Here is a 22,371-nt window from a genome sequence, read left to right as displayed (position 1 = left end):
GCTTATAATTAAAAACTGTGACTAAGGATTTTTAATTTTTTTCATCTGCCTTTGAAACAATAACCTGGGAGCCTTCTATTAAATTTTCAAGCTTTTTTACTCAACAGATAAAATTTTATTGATATTTATAGAAAAAAAAACTAAAAAAATTGAAAACTGACAATGGCCGTAAACAGCTCAAAAAGAGTCAAAATATTTTGTAAATTTTATGATGTATAGAAAATGCTAATATAAACATTCAGTCAAAATTTCATGTCCCTACAGTCATTTGTTTTAGAGTTACACCAAAAACCAAAATCGATTTTCTCGAAAACAGATTTTGCGTAAAAATTCCCGTTTTTCCTTAATTTTTCTTTTGTTTTTCACGTCGCTTGTGAAAACTACTGGGAAATTTTTACTTTTGACCCCCCAAAGTACCAACTAGATTCACTTTCCTATCAGAAAAGTTACTATTGAAGAAAATCCAAGTACTTTTACTGTCCTAGGTGATGACAGACACAAAAATAAAAAAAAAATAAAAAAATAAAAAAAAAAATAAAAAAAAAACACACATCATTGTAGAATCAATACATTCATCGCTTCGCTCAGAATCTAAACATTTAAACTATACATATTTACCGTTTAAAAATAATGTATATTAATGTTATAGTCCCTAAGTGCACGCACACGTCAATATATCACTACAGGAATATTATTCATTTTGTTTTTTTTTTGGTCAGAAGTATGAACAAACCAATTTATCCGATATTTTTTAAAACATAATATTTGAATTCGTCATGATATTTACTTTAAAACGACCTTCTTACATTTTTAAATTAATTTTTCCACTACAATATTTGAAAATTCATAGTATTCAAAATGTAAATTTGTGAAAGGCAATACACAGTCTAATATGATCGGAAATATTGTGATTGAATAATATCATTAACGTTAATTCCTAAATTTACGTATTTGACAGTAAGTGGTAACATATCATAATATATAACATATAAGACAGGAATGGGTATTTCGGACTGGTTCTGGAACCCCATATACAATTTTTGAATCGTAATGCATTTTCTTCTAACTTATAGAAAATACTACGTATCTTGATTTAAGCATAGTTTACAAAGACTGTACACCAATAATTTAGCGAAGTGACTTTTTTTTATTATATTATTATTTTCTGAGTGGAGCGACAAATCTATTGATTCAATATTTCAATGAATGATGAGTGTTTTTATTTTTTTTTTGTCTGATGACACTTTTTATAGTAGAAAACGCTTTAATCTTCAACTTCTATATCTTTTTTTGAAAGTGAATCCAGTTAGTACTTTGAGATGAAAAGTAAAAAAGGGGGTATAAAAGTAATGCAGTACTTTTTTACTAATTACATTTTAATAATCAAAGAAAACAGATACTTTTACGCAAAACCAAACACAATATTGATTTTGTTATTTTGTTATAATTCAACAACGAAAATACTAAATTGAAATACAATGTCGAAAATAACGAATAACCGTAAATACTTGTGACGTTTTTAACAAATTTTAAGTAATTTTTTAGGTATTTTCTATATATTATGGTATATATTTTAAAAATATTTTGTGATATTTATAGACATTTAACATTTTCTAATTTTTCTATTATGTTTATTTTAATGTATTGATAAAAATGTGTATGCTTGGTCAAAAAGCTTAGAAATGTGATACAAAATCACACATAAGTTGATAAATTATCAATTTGTAAATATTTAAAATACGTAGACACAATTATGTTTACAAGCGTTTGAAGATAAAACGTTGACAAAATTCGATATAATTTCCTTCGTACCTTTGTAAATTATTTTGTAGTTGAACATTTACAAAATTTTCAATTTATATAGCTAAAACTTGACAATTTCATTCACGGATTCCATAAATAAATATTACTAAAACTAAAAAAAAAAAGTGGGTAAGTGGGTGTCGCTATGCGGTATAGTAGGTTACAAGTGAGTCATTGAAATGTATGATTTCATCTATGATTGTTAAATTTAAATATTATCTATGAACATTTTTTTTTTTTGATAATGGTAGTTAACCTTATAAGGAAACTAGTATTACATTTTAAAATTTTAGATTTAAAAAAAAAAAATTTTAGGAATTACTAACTAATTTGCACATTTTCGTTATTTATTAAATGCTTATAAAAAAAAACTGTGACATTAAATTTTTAATATTTTTCAAATGTCATTGTAACAATATATTGATAAGAGCCTTGTATCAAATTTTAAAGCTTTTTTACCCAACAAATAAAATTGTATTGACATTCATAGAAAAAAATTGAAAACTGACAATGTTCGTAAACAGCTCAAAAAGAGTCAAAATATTTTCAACATTTTATGGTGTATAGAAAATGCTAATATAAACATTCAGTGAAATTTTCATGTGATCTACGGTCATTTGTTTTAGAGTTACGCCAAAAACCAAAACTGATTTGCGTTAAATTCCCCATTTTTCCTTAATTTTTTTTTTCGGCGCTTTTGAAAACTACTAGGAATTTTGACCTCCAGAATGCACCAACTAGATTAAGGGAGTCAAGCCGGTGCGTTTTTTGGTACAAAAACATGTCTTACATGAAAACTCTCATGCCCTGTAGAATAGTCGGATTTAGAACATTTTTTTTTTATTTAAAAGTAGAGAACATTTTGTAGGTCGGATCAAAGCCCGATTTTGAAAATTATAATTATAGAAACTGGAATATGCATTTGAATAATGCACAATATTTGTTCTTTTTCAAACGTATTTTTCTACTACTATTTAAAGTAAAATAAAAATTCAAACTTTGATCCAACCTAGAAAAACTTCTCATCTATCAGATTAAAAAAATGACTAAAATTCGACATATCAACGATAGAGATTTTCTTGTAAAAGCATTTTTATTTATTAAAATAGTGCTTCGATAATAGTCATCAAAGTCATCACTGACATGTGCATGCGTGTGCGTAAATATTTTTATCTGTGCGTGATAGCTCACTCACACTAATATCGATTTACATACTCACACACATGCACGTTCCGCGCGAGGCCGATACAACATGTGAATTTAATTGCCTAAATTTTACTAATTTTACTATTTTTCTACTTAATAAATGACCGGCATCAACACCCTATTAACTTTCCCAAGATACTGGCAAAGCTGTTTTACTGCCCCAAACGGTGATGACTAATGGCAGACACAAAAAAAAAATTTAAAAAAAACACATCATTGTAGAACCAATACATTCATCGCTCCACTCAGAATCTAAAATTGTATGTTAAGATGTTGACAAATGGATGCGTTAATGATAAGTAACGATTTTAGTTATTTTGTTATGATTCAAAAATATTATCTGAGACTTAAAACGTATATTTTATTGTATTTTACTAGGTACAAACAATGAAATATTCAAAATGTTTGGATTAATTTTAAGTTATGCTTTTATTCATACCATGAAGGCGAGAATCTATTCAAATCGTTATACAGTAAGTAATTAATTGACTAAAAAGTTCATAAAAATAATATTCATGATTGTTCACCAATCATACTTACCCCCTTGTTTTCCTTTAATACTTACTGATTTTATTTAAATTCTGATTTTGGAATTTTTGAATGTTTATAGTACCCATATTTTAAAATTTTTGAGATTTGTTCTACTACTTATCTGAGGACTAAGGAGCATTCTATAGCGATACAAAGTTCTGTTTTCAAATGAAAACCCTCCTTTTTACTATAAATTATTTGGTGAATTATATTTTTGTATCTAATTCAAAATTCGAAAGTGTAGTTTATCAGTTGGGTATTTAAATAAAGCACTTTAAAATGGCTATAAAAAAATATAATATAGATGTAATATTTTATCTATAGTGTTTATTATAATCGGGACCATTTTTACAAATTATAAATGTTAATAGATTAATGTTAATTACAAACGTTTTCAAATCACAATAGGCTCTATATCTCCCAAACCCAAAATGGTTATGGACCTATTATATCCTTAGTACACAAAGTTAAATAACTCAAAAACTACTCGTTTGAATACTTTAACAATTTCAGAAAAAATATCTGACAAATAATTTAAGGTTAATACAGCTATAATATATAATAAATCATGGTAAATAAATGCAGTACTTACATCAAGATTACTCGAATTTTAACAATAAATTGGTATAATATGCTTATACCATATTATATTTTATTATACATTTATACCTACTGAGATAATCACGGAATACATGTTTTTAATTTTCAATGAATTTTTAAAAGTGATGTCACATTATTCTCAAATTTTGCAGCATTAAAGCCTGTTGACTTGACATTGTTATTAATATTAAAATCTGTCAACATCCATACCAATTACCAATCATTTTGTCTTTCAAGCAATTTTAAATAACTATGCTATGCTCCATTTCTATTTTAATGTGTTAAACTAAAATAGTAAAATGTGTGGTACATTTTTCATCAACTTATCATACCAGTATCTAAATTGTCCAATACATAGTTTATTGGTACACATAATATAGCCATATAAGGTAATAAATAATGAAATATAGGCACTATACTATATCGGGTGATCCATTATCCATTATCCATTATAAAGAGTGTAAGACACCCATTACTTTAAAAACTATTTAAGTTTTTGAAAATAATTTCTAATAATATTTTAAGACGTTAGATAAAAATTATGATTTTACCAATTTGAAACTTTGCCATTTTTAAAATCGTTTTAATGACAACATGCATATTTTATTATTCCTTATTCTAGATCAGAATATTTTTGGAGTATTTTTAATTATAAAAATCGAATTTTTGGACGAATAATGTAATAGTTATAATTAGGTACCAATTTAAAGTGTTGATGAGCGAAGTGAAGTAGTACAACATGGGTAAAAGGAAAAAATGTTGGTCGACTATTTCCGCTCATCTTATCATTAAATACTTACCTATATAACTAATAAAACTACTTTTTCGAAATTAAATTTTTATAGATCGAATACTCCTAATAATATTTGGCTTCGGTACACGAAATTAAAAATGTTTGTTGTCATTCAAAAGAATAAAAAACTTAAAAAATTAGAACGACCAAATATATAACTGTTTTCCAAAAATGTTTTATGAACAGTAAGTAACGACCTAAAATTATGTAAAATAAATATTTTCAAAAACGTTAGTGTTTTCTGAAATAATAAATTAGTGTCTTACGTCAAATGGATCACCCAGTGTACAATTTGGTTGCAAGATAAATTCGTCGTGAATTTAGTCATGAATAATGATACTATATGATAATAATAAGTAAAAAATCTTACAACGTTCTTGATGTTGTAGTATTATACAGGACCTCAGTAGGTTCTATTTACCTTTATAACTATTGACGATATATATTACTAACCACTGTACCTGCCTACTTATCAAAGGCGCCCATTAGGGGGTGAAAGGAGGTGACATGTCACCTCCCTAGACAAATGTGAAATGATTGTAATTTTTTGTAATTGTAAATAATAAACTATTTTTAGTGATGATATTATAATACATGACATATTACATAGGTAGGTACATCGTTTATCTATGTTATGTATTTATTTTCTATTATTTAATAAAGTCAATTCTGTTGATTCTTAGTTATTTTTTTATGATATAGTCACCCCCCCCCCCCCCTAGGTACTGATTGATGGGCGCCCTTGCTACCTATAGAAAGTGAGCACCAAACAATACGAAAAATGTCAATATTCGAATTATTGTATTATTATTATTGAGTGGGATTTAATTTAAACGTACTTATAATATGCAGGTATATTAGGTGCAACTAGCGCATAGTAAATTTATTATTCCTGATATAATTCATATTTATTTACAATTAGTAATTACCAAGGTCCAAGTTTTTAAGGGGGCTGCAGCCGATGAAAAAAAAAGTGACTTTTAGACCAATAAGCTAGACAAAACTGGAAGAATTTGGTTTGACAGATTTTAATTTTGAAAACGGATTATGATTGATCAACAAGTTTACTAGGGAATGATTGAGGCGATTTTGAATATATTTTTTTTCAGCTGTGTTATCCAAGAATAAAAATATCGAAAAATATGATATTTTTGTATTTATATTATTCATTATGACACTAACAATAATTGGAATATTCAAAATCGCCTCGATCATTCCCTAGTAAACTTGTTGATCAATCATAATCCGTTTTAAAAATTAAATCTGTCTAACCAAATCCTTTCAGTTTTGTCTAGCTTATTGGTCTAAAAGTCACTTTTTGTTCATTGAGTGGAAGCCACCTCCAGCCCCCTCAAGATTTATTTTATGATACGGAATTTAAATACTCATATTGAAAAACATTATAACAAACAAAATTAATATTTAGATTGGTCAAATCTACATTAGTTTTGACTTTTGACAAAACCGGCTGCAGCCCCCTTAATATGCAATTATACGAAAAATGTAATTTTAAAAATGAAGATATATTTAGCTATCAATTCAAAGTACTTTACTGGCAGTTCCTACCCGTGTCATAATTCCGTAACCGATGATTGCGTAATTATGAAATTATACAGACAATTAATTAAAACGTGTTTAATGTTCGTATAGATGTGGTGGTAATCAGTGGTGGTAATTCTTTAGTTTGTTTTTTTTTTTAACAAAAAACTCAATTACCTACTTTTTTTGTACGTAAAATGTATTCAGTTGAGTACTTGAGTGTAGTGGGACTGTGGGAGAACGAAAATCAAAAGCGATGAATCTAGGAACTAACAAAATTATGTCTTAAAACTAATCCAAACTACTTTATAATTAATTTTTGAGCAGTAGACATTTATTGATGATTTTACGTTGCCAGTGAATCAGTAAAATGGTATATATAATATTCTGTCTTTTGGATGATATAACACCAGACGTGGGTACGGTATTTACAATGATATTGTAATATTTCAAAGACGTGGAAAAAATTAAGAAAAAACATAACATAATACTTTTTACTAAAAAAAAAATGATTCAAGTGCATAATAATTGTGGACTGTGGTCAATTTAAATAAAAAATATTTAGTAGTAGTATGTATACTTATAAGTAATAATAAAATAAAATTTTATTGATATTTATAGAAAAAAAAAAACTAAAAAAATTAAAAACTGACAATGTCCGTAAACCGCTCAAAAAGAGTCAAAATATTTTCAAAATTTTATGGTTGTAATATATGGTTATATGGTATAATATATATGGTTTAATGCAAATATAAACATTCAGTGAAATTTTCAAGTATCTACAGTCATTCGTTTTTTAATTATAATAAAATAAGAAAATTGTTACATGAGAAATCGAGTGAATATCAAATGTTGTAAAAATATAAATTTCAGACGCTCATAAAAATTTAATTTAAGTTTCTTGTAGACATTTTTTTTTTGATAAAGGTAGACAAGTTATGAGTAATCTTATATTACATTTGCATATCTTAGATTTAAAAAGAAAAATTTTTATGAATTCTCAACTCAAAAAAGGTGGATAAGTGGATGTCGCTCTGCTGTACAGTAGGTTACAAGTGGGTCACTGTAATGGATGGTGTTAAATTTGAATTCAATGATATAATATCATTGTATAAGAAAAACGATTCTGATCGAAAACGGTCAGTCAGCCTATGATTTTACCAAGTATATTTGATGATATTATTGTGAATAAAGTAATTTATATATAACCTATTTACGTGGAGTCTTGTTTTAAATTTTCAATCCTTAACCATAAAAGTTAAAAATTTATAAAATTTATAAATTTTTAACCACAAAATAATTAACAAATTATAAATTTGATAAATGTTGTCAAAATTTGAACTTTAAATGCTTATAAAAAAAAATTGTGCCTATGTATTTTCAATATTTTTCAACTGCTATTAGAACGATATATCAGGAGCCTTATATTAAATTTTCACGCTTTTTTACCCAACAAATAAAAATTTATTGATATTTATAGAAAAAAAAACTAAAAAAATTGAAAACTGACAATGTTCGTAAACAGCTCAAAAAGAGTCAAAATATTTTCAACATTTTATGGTGTATAGAAAATGCTAATATAAACATTCAGTGAAATTTTCATGTGATCTACGGTCATTTGTTTTAGAGTTACGCCAAAAACCAAAACTGATTTGCGTTAAATTCCCCATTTTTCCTTAATTTTTTTTTTCGGCGCTTTTGAAAACTACTAGGAATTTTGACCTCCAGAATGCACCAACTAGATTAAGGGAGTCAAGCCGGTGCGTTTTTTGGTACAAAAACATGTCTTACATGAAAACTCTCATGCCCTGTAGAATAGTCGGATTTAGAACATTTTTTTTTTATTTAAAAGTAGAGAACATTTTGTAGGTCGGATCAAAGCCCGATTTTGAAAATTATAATTATAGAAACTGGAATATGCATTTGAATAATGCACAATATTTGTTCTTTTTCAAACGTATTTTTCTACTACTATTTAAAGTAAAATAAAAATTCAAACTTTGATCCAACCTAGAAAAACTTCTCATCTATCAGATTAAAAAAATGACTAAAATTCGACATATCAACGATAGAGATTTTCTTGTAAAAGCATTTTTATTTATTAAAATAGTGCTTCGATAATAGTCATCAAAGTCATCACTGACATGTGCATGCGTGTGCGTAAATATTTTTATCTGTGCGTGATAGCTCACTCACACTAATATCGATTTACATACTCACACACATGCACGTTCCGCGCGAGGCCGATACAACATGTGAATTTAATTGCCTAAATTTTACTAATTTTACTATTTTTCTACTTAATAAATGACCGGCATCAACACCCTATTAACTTTCCCAAGATACTGGCAAAGCTGTTTTACTGCCCCAAACGGTGATGACTAATGGCAGACACAAAAAAAAAATTTAAAAAAAACACATCATTGTAGAACCAATACATTCATCGCTCCACTCAGAATCTAAAATTGTATGTTAAGATGTTGACAAATGGATGCGTTAATGATAAGTAACGATTTTAGTTATTTTGTTATGATTCAAAAATATTATCTGAGACTTAAAACGTATATTTTATTGTATTTTACTAGGTACAAACAATGAAATATTCAAAATGTTTGGATTAATTTTAAGTTATGCTTTTATTCATACCATGAAGGCGAGAATCTATTCAAATCGTTATACAGTAAGTAATTAATTGACTAAAAAGTTCATAAAAATAATATTCATGATTGTTCACCAATCATACTTACCCCCTTGTTTTCCTTTAATACTTACTGATTTTATTTAAATTCTGATTTTGGAATTTTTGAATGTTTATAGTACCCATATTTTAAAATTTTTGAGATTTGTTCTACTACTTATCTGAGGACTAAGGAGCATTCTATAGCGATACAAAGTTCTGTTTTCAAATGAAAACCCTCCTTTTTACTATAAATTATTTGGTGAATTATATTTTTGTATCTAATTCAAAATTCGAAAGTGTAGTTTATCAGTTGGGTATTTAAATAAAGCACTTTAAAATGGCTATAAAAAAATATAATATAGATGTAATATTTTATCTATAGTGTTTATTATAATCGGGACCATTTTTACAAATTATAAATGTTAATAGATTAATGTTAATTACAAACGTTTTCAAATCACAATAGGCTCTATATCTCCCAAACCCAAAATGGTTATGGACCTATTATATCCTTAGTACACAAAGTTAAATAACTCAAAAACTACTCGTTTGAATACTTTAACAATTTCAGAAAAAATATCTGACAAATAATTTAAGGTTAATACAGCTATAATATATAATAAATCATGGTAAATAAATGCAGTACTTACATCAAGATTACTCGAATTTTAACAATAAATTGGTATAATATGCTTATACCATATTATATTTTATTATACATTTATACCTACTGAGATAATCACGGAATACATGTTTTTAATTTTCAATGAATTTTTAAAAGTGATGTCACATTATTCTCAAATTTTGCAGCATTAAAGCCTGTTGACTTGACATTGTTATTAATATTAAAATCTGTCAACATCCATACCAATTACCAATCATTTTGTCTTTCAAGCAATTTTAAATAACTATGCTATGCTCCATTTCTATTTTAATGTGTTAAACTAAAATAGTAAAATGTGTGGTACATTTTTCATCAACTTATCATACCAGTATCTAAATTGTCCAATACATAGTTTATTGGTACACATAATATAGCCATATAAGGTAATAAATAATGAAATATAGGCACTATACTATATCGGGTGATCCATTATCCATTATCCATTATAAAGAGTGTAAGACACCCATTACTTTAAAAACTATTTAAGTTTTTGAAAATAATTTCTAATAATATTTTAAGACGTTAGATAAAAATTATGATTTTACCAATTTGAAACTTTGCCATTTTTAAAATCGTTTTAATGACAACATGCATATTTTATTATTCCTTATTCTAGATCAGAATATTTTTGGAGTATTTTTAATTATAAAAATCGAATTTTTGGACGAATAATGTAATAGTTATAATTAGGTACCAATTTAAAGTGTTGATGAGCGAAGTGAAGTAGTACAACATGGGTAAAAGGAAAAAATGTTGGTCGACTATTTCCGCTCATCTTATCATTAAATACTTACCTATATAACTAATAAAACTACTTTTTCGAAATTAAATTTTTATAGATCGAATACTCCTAATAATATTTGGCTTCGGTACACGAAATTAAAAATGTTTGTTGTCATTCAAAAGAATAAAAAACTTAAAAAATTAGAACGACCAAATATATAACTGTTTTCCAAAAATGTTTTATGAACAGTAAGTAACGACCTAAAATTATGTAAAATAAATATTTTCAAAAACGTTAGTGTTTTCTGAAATAATAAATTAGTGTCTTACGTCAAATGGATCACCCAGTGTACAATTTGGTTGCAAGATAAATTCGTCGTGAATTTAGTCATGAATAATGATACTATATGATAATAATAAGTAAAAAATCTTACAACGTTCTTGATGTTGTAGTATTATACAGGACCTCAGTAGGTTCTATTTACCTTTATAACTATTGACGATATATATTACTAACCACTGTACCTGCCTACTTATCAAAGGCGCCCATTAGGGGGTGAAAGGAGGTGACATGTCACCTCCCTAGACAAATGTGAAATGATTGTAATTTTTTGTAATTGTAAATAATAAACTATTTTTAGTGATGATATTATAATACATGACATATTACATAGGTAGGTACATCGTTTATCTATGTTATGTATTTATTTTCTATTATTTAATAAAGTCAATTCTGTTGATTCTTAGTTATTTTTTTATGATATAGTCACCCCCCCCCCCCCCTAGGTACTGATTGATGGGCGCCCTTGCTACCTATAGAAAGTGAGCACCAAACAATACGAAAAATGTCAATATTCGAATTATTGTATTATTATTATTGAGTGGGATTTAATTTAAACGTACTTATAATATGCAGGTATATTAGGTGCAACTAGCGCATAGTAAATTTATTATTCCTGATATAATTCATATTTATTTACAATTAGTAATTACCAAGGTCCAAGTTTTTAAGGGGGCTGCAGCCGATGAAAAAAAAAGTGACTTTTAGACCAATAAGCTAGACAAAACTGGAAGAATTTGGTTTGACAGATTTTAATTTTGAAAACGGATTATGATTGATCAACAAGTTTACTAGGGAATGATTGAGGCGATTTTGAATATATTTTTTTTCAGCTGTGTTATCCAAGAATAAAAATATCGAAAAATATGATATTTTTGTATTTATATTATTCATTATGACACTAACAATAATTGGAATATTCAAAATCGCCTCGATCATTCCCTAGTAAACTTGTTGATCAATCATAATCCGTTTTAAAAATTAAATCTGTCTAACCAAATCCTTTCAGTTTTGTCTAGCTTATTGGTCTAAAAGTCACTTTTTGTTCATTGAGTGGAAGCCACCTCCAGCCCCCTCAAGATTTATTTTATGATACGGAATTTAAATACTCATATTGAAAAACATTATAACAAACAAAATTAATATTTAGATTGGTCAAATCTACATTAGTTTTGACTTTTGACAAAACCGGCTGCAGCCCCCTTAATATGCAATTATACGAAAAATGTAATTTTAAAAATGAAGATATATTTAGCTATCAATTCAAAGTACTTTACTGGCAGTTCCTACCCGTGTCATAATTCCGTAACCGATGATTGCGTAATTATGAAATTATACAGACAATTAATTAAAACGTGTTTAATGTTCGTATAGATGTGGTGGTAATCAGTGGTGGTAATTCTTTAGTTTGTTTTTTTTTTTAACAAAAAACTCAATTACCTACTTTTTTTGTACGTAAAATGTATTCAGTTGAGTACTTGAGTGTAGTGGGACTGTGGGAGAACGAAAATCAAAAGCGATGAATCTAGGAACTAACAAAATTATGTCTTAAAACTAATCCAAACTACTTTATAATTAATTTTTGAGCAGTAGACATTTATTGATGATTTTACGTTGCCAGTGAATCAGTAAAATGGTATATATAATATTCTGTCTTTTGGATGATATAACACCAGACGTGGGTACGGTATTTACAATGATATTGTAATATTTCAAAGACGTGGAAAAAATTAAGAAAAAACATAACATAATACTTTTTACTAAAAAAAAAATGATTCAAGTGCATAATAATTGTGGACTGTGGTCAATTTAAATAAAAAATATTTAGTAGTAGTATGTATACTTATAAGTAATAATAAAATAAAATTTTATTGATATTTATAGAAAAAAAAAACTAAAAAAATTAAAAACTGACAATGTCCGTAAACCGCTCAAAAAGAGTCAAAATATTTTCAAAATTTTATGGTTGTAATATATGGTTATATGGTATAATATATATGGTTTAATGCAAATATAAACATTCAGTGAAATTTTCAAGTATCTACAGTCATTCGTTTTTTAATTATAATAAAATAAGAAAATTGTTACATGAGAAATCGAGTGAATATCAAATGTTGTAAAAATATAAATTTCAGACGCTCATAAAAATTTAATTTAAGTTTCTTGTAGACATTTTTTTTTTGATAAAGGTAGACAAGTTATGAGTAATCTTATATTACATTTGCATATCTTAGATTTAAAAAGAAAAATTTTTATGAATTCTCAACTCAAAAAAGGTGGATAAGTGGATGTCGCTCTGCTGTACAGTAGGTTACAAGTGGGTCACTGTAATGGATGGTGTTAAATTTGAATTCAATGATATAATATCATTGTATAAGAAAAACGATTCTGATCGAAAACGGTCAGTCAGCCTATGATTTTACCAAGTATATTTGATGATATTATTGTGAATAAAGTAATTTATATATAACCTATTTACGTGGAGTCTTGTTTTAAATTTTCAATCCTTAACCATAAAAGTTAAAAATTTATAAAATTTATAAATTTTTAACCACAAAATAATTAACAAATTATAAATTTGATAAATGTTGTCAAAATTTGAACTTTAAATGCTTATAAAAAAAAATTGTGCCTATGTATTTTCAATATTTTTCAACTGCTATTAGAACGATATATCAGGAGCCTTATATTAAATTTTCACGCTTTTTTACCCAACAAATAAAAATTTATTGATATTTATAGAAAAAAAAACTAAAAAAATTGAAAACTGACAATGTTCGTAAACAGCTCAAAAAGAGTCAAAATATTTTCAACATTTTATGGTGTATAGAAAATGCTAATATAAACATTCAGTGAAATTTTCAAGTATCTACAGTCATTCATTTTTTAATTACAATAAAATAAGAAAATTGTTACATGAGAAATCTGGGAAATTTTTACTTTTGACCCCCCAAAGTACCAACTAGATTCACTTTCCTATCAGAAAAGTTACTATTGAAGAAAATCCAAGAACTTTTACTGTCCTAAAAGGTGATGACAGACACAAAAAAAAAAAAAAATAAAAAAAACAAAAAATAAAATAAAAAAATAAATAAAAAAAACACATATCATTGTAAAATCAATACATTCATCGCTTCGCTCAGAATCTAAAATTGAATTGTATTACGCCGGGTTGCATACAAAATTAATTAATTGTGTAACCAATCATGGTCCACTAAATCGTGTTTAAGGGACCATAAAGTCAAAATAATTGATTCATTAAATATTTAGTGATTGTTCATGCAACCCGACACTATATAATATTTTAAAGTATTTAACATATTCATTCAATTTTCAATGTATATTCTCATAATTTTAGGGGAAAATAATTATGTATTTAGGTAATCGGTATAATGAACCTATACTTGGGCAATCATGTAGATAGGTACATATTTCCGTAGATTTTAACGTGGATTTCATAATATCACTTTAAGATTTAAAATAATAAAAAAAAAATATTTTAAAATACAGTAGACTAACTTAAAGTATAATAATCAAACTATTTCAAATATTTACATTATTTGTATACATACCCAGTAAAAAAAGCTTTTACATTTTTTTTTATATACTATTGGTCTGCGAGTCTGTAAGTTGTTTATACATTTAAAAGAGGGCGATATATAAAAAAGTTTGGGAAACACCGCACTATATAGTATTATGATTTATTCAATTATTTATTGAATATAAAAATGTAGACTTCAAAATTAAATTAGCTCTTCAAATCAAACCTAAAATACATAGCTACACGGTGGCAAGGTGACTTCATTATTTTTGAAGAAACGAAAAATATCAATTTATTTTTTTACAAGCAAAATCACTTGTATTTATTTATAAGAATATTATAGAAATCGGTCATGAGAGAAAAAAAAATATCAAGCCTCACATTAAATTAATAATGCGTAATATGGCTCGACGACTACTAAGCTAGCAAACTATTGGTAACTTTTCGAGAGCACAAGTCAGCTTCAAGTGTGCTTATGGACAAAAGTTGCTACCTTCGCAAAAATCTCTCCCCCACCCTCCAGCCGTTACACTTTTTATCGTTCGTTCACGCCAGAATCTTTTATTTTATTATTATTATTTTTTTTTTTAATTGCATCTCATATTAAAGTGATGACGTAAAAGAGTCTTAAATGTCTGTGTGTCAAAGAGATTACGTGCATTGATACTTGAAAATACACGCACACACACACACACACACACACACACATAATATGTATACATATTATATAGTGGCGATATTTCATTAATGTAAAATCTAACTTAATGTAGTCTGCTCGCAATTTAAGCTGTACAGTTGTTCAAATTATCATTATATATGATAGATACCTACAGATAAAAAAAAATCGGTTCTATAAATATCACATTAAAATACTAACGCAGTAGGCGAAATTCTGATATGATGTAGGTATTATAATAAAACAAAAAAATCGAATTAATTAACTAGTCGACTTGGTTAATTGGTAGTTAATATTCCTGTGCTTGTTATTTAGACGACGGTTTCATAATTAATTAATTTTATTGATTTTAGTTTGAAGGTATAATATTCCTGTTAGTACTATAATATTTATTGATTTTTGTGTCGATTGTACATTTGTAACTATACATATAATTGTTCAAACTACAACGTATCATTTTAATATAATATTGAGGATCGAGCCACCAAATAAAATAACCGTAATAATATGTAAATTTCAAAACGAAATAAAATGAAACAGATATTATTCCCGTTAGTTCTACGTGTACCTCAGTGTCAGACGTCTTGGTTGTTGGTATGTGGTACCTATTTTTAATGTAGCTATGATGTAGAAATGTATAACAATCCGGAACCAAAAGAAATTCTTATTTCAATATTTTTAATTTCCAAGAAAAATGTATTAATCGATTAAAAAAATAACTACAAATCTCATAATATTATGTCATCCGAAATTAAAAAATAAAAATATTTAAGATAAACAATCCAAATGGCTACATTAATAATGCTATTTTTTAATAAAAACATTAACATATAAACAATAAACTTAGATACGTATTTGGGTTCAATTAATATGGAATAATAACGAACAGTCGTGGAAATAATATTATCATGTCAAATTATAGCAATAAATGTGGTCATTTTTCTAGCCTAAGATACCGATAATATTGTAATTCAAACATTTTAATTCACTCAGTTGGTATTTGCATGAACAATTTCATATTAAGTAGGTAGTTATACCTCGGTATAAGCATATTTTTGTAAAAAAACTTTACGGTGAGTATGATATTTCCGCTCATTCATAATCTAAAATAAAGGATAATTTGATACGTCAAATGGTCTAAAATGTAATCATGAGTTAAATCAGTCACGTATTAATTCATACAACATGTGTTGTACATGATTTACATGGAGATATATTTAGTAAACGTGCTTTATCTATCGTATCTCTAGATGCACTGGGTATTCAAAATAAGGGGGAACACTTAGAGCCCTTCAAATTATTTTGAACCGCTTCCATTATTATGCACTTAACTAATAAAAAATGTACCAAAATAATATGTGATGATGGTTTGAAATCAATCACAGTATAATATATTTTTGCGAGTTTGATAATATTACCTACCAATAGAAATAAATATAGAAATATTTTATCTCGTATACCGGTGAAAAATAAATTACTGTACAAATTCGGGTATACCATTAATAAAATACAAATTGTCAATTGAATTTTTTTTATACTTTATTGTTACCTACTATTAGTACTTAATCTCGGAGTCGTAACACGGTTATTTTCGAAACAGATATTTCATGTTTATAGATACGCGTCGATGACGCGGAGTCAGTGACACCTTCTGAAATATGTAAATTGAAACAACCGCAGTACGCCAAACACGTTATATTTTATCGGTCAAGATGCATTTTATTGTCATTATTTAAATGCCTATAATTTATACTATCAAGTAATTACATAGGTCCTCAACAGCTTATTATGTAACTACCTACGTTCTACGAGCAATAAGCTAATAATAATCGTTATTTGATTTTGATATGAAATAAATATTGGTGGACCTCCGGCTGTCGAATATAAATAATGAAATTCAATTTTATTCGAGTATTTATTTTTTGCATGATTAAAAGAAAAATAAGTTAAACAATTAAAACAGCTAATAAATTATATTACTCATCTAAACCTAATAGGTAGGTACTTGTGTTATATGATTATATTATGATTGTGAACGATAAACTGTTTCAAGCACCAATTTTTCCACGACTCGCGAGAAATAATTAACTTCTATAACAATTAATTAATATTTACGTAGGTGGTATACACATCATTCATTATGAACGATACGAAAATATTTTTATTTATTAAAATATTTTAATATTATCCTTATTAAAGATAAAACCTCAGCAGGACAGCAGGTATAAAAATTAATTATAGTGATTTTAATAACTGAATAGATTTTATTATGAAATTATAAAAATTGTTATGTACGATTTTTGACGCGCTAATGTGTTGGAAATCGATTGGTGGTTCTGGTGGTAGGATTTTTTATTATTACCTATACCAAAAATATTTAAATACTAACACTATATGATTGTTTCTTTGCTAGTTCGCTATAATATATAATTTCAAATTGTATAGGTTTTTTTCTTTCTTTGAGTAGGTATACGCATATACGAAACTTGGAACAGATGTTCTGATATTCATTTGTTATATAAAACATATTATAGCGTAGGTACCTAACATTGTCCACTACATGTTTCATACGTCTCCCCGCTAAATGTATACCAATTCAGGTAATAATAACAGCTATAGGTACCTATAATACGAAGTAATACCATAATACCATCCAACGATGAGGGTTGAAGACAAGAAATATTATTCACGAAAACTATTATTATTACATAGGTACCTACCATAAATTTTACGTGCGATCAATTACTTTTTCTAAAAATTATTACTTACATAATAATATGATGTACCTATCATGACTTAATATACGATTTGAAAATTAAATGCAATTGCAATTACATGCGTGACTGTTAAATTAAAATTTGATTTTTATTATGAATCAATCGATCGGAACCCTACAGGCAGTGGCGTATACATAAGGGCACGTGTGATAGCCCATAGTGGAATTTCTGGTTCAATTATAATATTTATAGCATAATGTAATGTAATGTAAGTACTGCAACTGTATGTGTTCTCGAAGGCGAGGGGTGAAAAAACTGGTGTCGCAGGGAAATTATTATATGAACTATAATAATTAATTGATGTGGTTTGTATAGTAATTTACTAATTTATTTAAATATTTAATCACGAAGACACTAAAGCTATTCTGAAATATTTACAAATAAAAATGAATTTTCAAATAAATGTTTCGTGAGCATTATTATAGTCGGACGTAACGATATAATTATTTTTAAATATAAAAAAAAGTGTGGGTGTTAATTGCATGTGCTCTCAAAATTCGTCTGCCCACCACCGATGTATGTGTCGTAATTATTATAACCCCATCGCCATAAAAAAAACAATTTAATTGGCTCAAAATAATTTCCATATTATGTTGTACATTAGTGCCTACAGGTTAGATTAGCTTAGGTAGGTACTTACATGTATTTGTCTAGATGCGAAGAACCGTTGAAATGTCTGTATCGGCGCGTTGTCAAGTCCACTCCAGCTCGACGAGTCAAAAATACATTTAATCTCTCCGAGAAAAACGTAGGTATAGGTATTATAATATTAACATGATAATAATATTATTTTGTGGCGTGCGTAGCTGTTACTCGCACCCTAACCGGCAAGTGTTACGCGAGGGCGTTAGAGAATGATTGACTGGCTCAGCTCCTCTGTGGCGTGTGCTTGCGTTCCTTCGCCCTCCGATATTATGCTGCATCATACGTCATTGTGACCCATATATATTGTTCAATTGTCGGCGACGCCAATCGAAGAATAAAATATAGCGACATTAAGAAATGGCAATCAAATGATGATTTCCGCATCAGTTCTGAAATAGAATAAGTATTATAATGTATAATAATATAGTATTTTGTTTATTATAATATTCTTATATTACTATATTATTATTGTTACGTTAATTTTAGCGGGAAGGTACTTCTCTAATTGAATTGTTCTATTCACCCATTATATATATTATTATATCATTACGCCTGTGACGACTTTTAATGGTTGGAATATAATATACATATTATGCATATATTATTTTTGCGTTAATTAAAGGTTATTTTTTTACATTGCACCTATACTATCATAGCAACATACCGTTTTACTGCACCATCAACAATTACGCGCAATTTCCAAATCAAATTTTCTTTTAATTTAAACTATGCATATATATATAAAATTAATAATTTTCTCCTGCGCATAATATTATACACCTACTAGGTATAGTCTGGGCCGGAATACCATGGCCCTAGGCAATAGACACATATTTTTAAATAAACCATTGTGTAGAAAAATAAAATTATATAATATAATATACAAGTACAAGCAATAGGTACCTAGTCATTTTATATAAAAAATTCAATATTTTGTCTGCATGAATAAATACAATACTACAACTTTTTGTGATTACGTATAAATATTACAATATTAAGTATTAATTATAGTCTTTTATTAGTTTACAAGTTGTATTAAAAATAAACCACATAATAAAAAAAAATCTAGTGTAATAATTATTTAAATTTTAAAACATTATTTTTCTTCTTATACAAAATTATACAACCTATTACAAAATTGATAAGCGATTAGAGTTGTATAATTGTATGATACTATTATGCAAATATTATCATTAAAAATATTTTAAATTTCAATTATTATGACGAGTATATTGTAAAACTAGAAAATAATATAGCCTCCCTAATTGTCTAGCCCTATGCATGTGTCTACTTTGCCTATACGTTAATCCAAGTGTGGTGATATTGTAATGTACCAATAATTAATAATAACATGGAACTATAATAAAGTTTTAAATACATTTTTTTGCTATTTTGTAAAAAAAATTGTAACTTCAGAGCTGTATAAATATTTAATACCTACCTCCTTTATTGCACTGTCTGATATTTATGTTGAGTGTTGGGTAGAAGCCCAAAAGTTTAATTTAATTTAAGTAGTAACAAAATAACTGTCTTAAATAATATTGTTGTTACAGAAAAACAGTCGTTTTTAAATTTTTTAAATTTCAAAAAAAAATTCATAATTCATAAAATTATACTATTTTTATTTTTGTGAGAGGTAATTTGTTTAAGATAACCATAATATCTAAATCAATATAAATTCTATCAAAGTATATGAGTTTATAACATATTATAAGGTAGACAGGCATTATAATTACTATAATTGAATATACAAAAAATATATGAATGAACTTCCTATATTTTCTCGTATTTTTTTTGAAACGTCTGTGTAACATTTGATTACAAAATTCTTCTTTAGGGTACTTTTATCAGGTATATGTAGATGAGTATATTTTTCCAAACAGATTAGAAATTGGTATTTTGTAATTTATGCAGTGGAATGTTAGAAACTATCAAAGCTGAATAAAGGTCTTGGAAAAATACTGATTGATTTTCACCTGATGTCAACTGTTGATTAACAAATGTTTGTTTAGAAGTGGGGGAGTTTTCGAATATGTTTCGTGTGAAAATGACTTAACGTGCTGATCAATTTGAAATTTTTTTGTACTACAACTACTTTATTACAATATTGACAAAAAACTGAATTATTATTTAAGGTTTTGAAAACCTCACCTGATTTGTTATACGGTTCAATCCATTTTCTAAGTGATGGACTGTTTTGAACTTGGACATTTTGGCATTGTAAAATAACAAACACAAACAATGTTATATAAAATTTACACGTTTTTATAATACGTTGGTCGTTGAATATTGCCGAATTTACGCTTCGAACTACTGCAGTCGTCAGTCTATCAGTTCGTGTTCTGTAGTATTTACGATAAGTCGATAATGTTAGACAAAATCGATAAGATAAAAATATACGATAGGAAAACCAGTATGCAATGATAACCTTCCTACTTACCAACTAATACGGAAACGTATTATTATATTTTTTTAAATATTTTCAATTTTTGTGTTGTGGAAAAATGTATGTATAATAATTGTACTTACATACAATTATAAAATGTAAATTAAATTAAATTTATACCTAGTGTATACGTATTATGCAAAAACATGCGTTTTTATATAAAATATGCACTTGTACCCAAAATATGCAAAAATATGCAAAATAAAAATTTGTAGTATTATTTATTTAAGTAGGATTGATGAAAACCCATTTACTGCATGTAATTGTTTATAAAAATATGAACATGCATTATAATGCAAAATCCGGTCTTTACATATGATAGACATATTATGTATTCTGTAAATGAAGGTACCATGTACATTTAGCACATATTTATTTATATATTTATTTGTTAATGACTAACGAGCCGTTCCTTTTGAATACAGAAGAGGTAATACATTTTAGATTTAAGGTAATCAATAGGAATTAGACATAATTATAATGCTGAATAATATACAAAATTACAAAGGAGTTTAAACAAAAAGAAAAATAATTAAACAAGGAAGGTAGTATATACAATATTACCAGGGACAATTTACCAACTATTAGTTAGAATAATAGGTAAATCGAGACATGTTCGTGATAGCTTCAAAAAAATATCTTATTACATATGGGTATTAGGTATTCAATTTTAAATATCAAACTTACTAGGTATTAGTTACATATTGCATACACTTAACGACTTTGTGTATGTCTCTAAACAGAAGTACCGCATGTAGCATTTTACGCTATTTTAATGTATGGCGGTGAATGAGCGCATGTTCATTGTAATAAGGTAAACAAATATCTCAAAATTACATGATCACGAACATAACTGCTTCAAGTTTCAACTATCTATTATGCCATTACTAAATAGAGTCCGAAACGCCGAAATTTAATACTACAAAAATGTACCTACTGAATATGTATAATTTATTATGCAGTTATAAATACTTATAATATAAAATTCGTTGACAAAAAATATGCAATTATAAATTTTTTTTTCATTATTTGATTTTAATGTTTTCAAGTTGAAAATTATGACATGGTGTTTATTTTAAATTAAGGTACATTTCAGTCATTGCTGTAATAATTATTTTAAATATTAGGGATTATGTATGATTACATTGTGTATACATCACATCTAAGACCAATTTGGAGTATCGAGAGATATAGTACACGCATACGATACGTTCTCAGGATTAAAATGTAAAATCTGCAATGCCTCAAATTAAAATATATAACCCCAAATTATTATTATAATTAGTATTATGCAGAAGACGTTATCTTAAATTAAAGCCTGTAAATATGCCTACTCAATTATTCAAGAAACAATTTTGATATAAAATGAGTTCATAGCGTTGTGCCTCCATATAAGTTTTGCTTGGT

At 27.0% G+C, this 22,371-nt stretch overlaps 1 protein-coding gene across 2 annotated transcripts in view; it reads right to left on the bottom strand.

Moving 5' to 3' along the window:
- The window catches only part of LOC132936181 (glycine receptor subunit alpha-2-like), a 51,548-nt gene that overhangs the window by 28,296 nt on the left and 881 nt on the right, over positions 1-22,371 (bottom strand). Inside the window, exons 2-3 of one of the 2 annotated variants that reach the window (XM_061002873.1) lie at positions 20,670-20,860; positions 18,514-18,907 (exon numbers count right to left, since the gene is read on the bottom strand). The gene's annotated coding sequence lies outside the window, so the exon portion shown is untranslated. The remainder of the gene's footprint in view (positions 1-18,513; positions 18,908-20,669; positions 20,861-22,371) is intronic. The other variant, XM_061002872.1, reaches the window with a different exon arrangement.

The sequence above is a fragment of the Metopolophium dirhodum genome, chromosome 1 (genome assembly GCF_019925205.1).
Source record: "Metopolophium dirhodum isolate CAU chromosome 1, ASM1992520v1, whole genome shotgun sequence".
NCBI classification, from domain to species: Eukaryota; Metazoa; Arthropoda; class Insecta; order Hemiptera; family Aphididae; genus Metopolophium; species Metopolophium dirhodum.
This window is presented reverse-complemented; position numbering and strand designations above follow the sequence as displayed.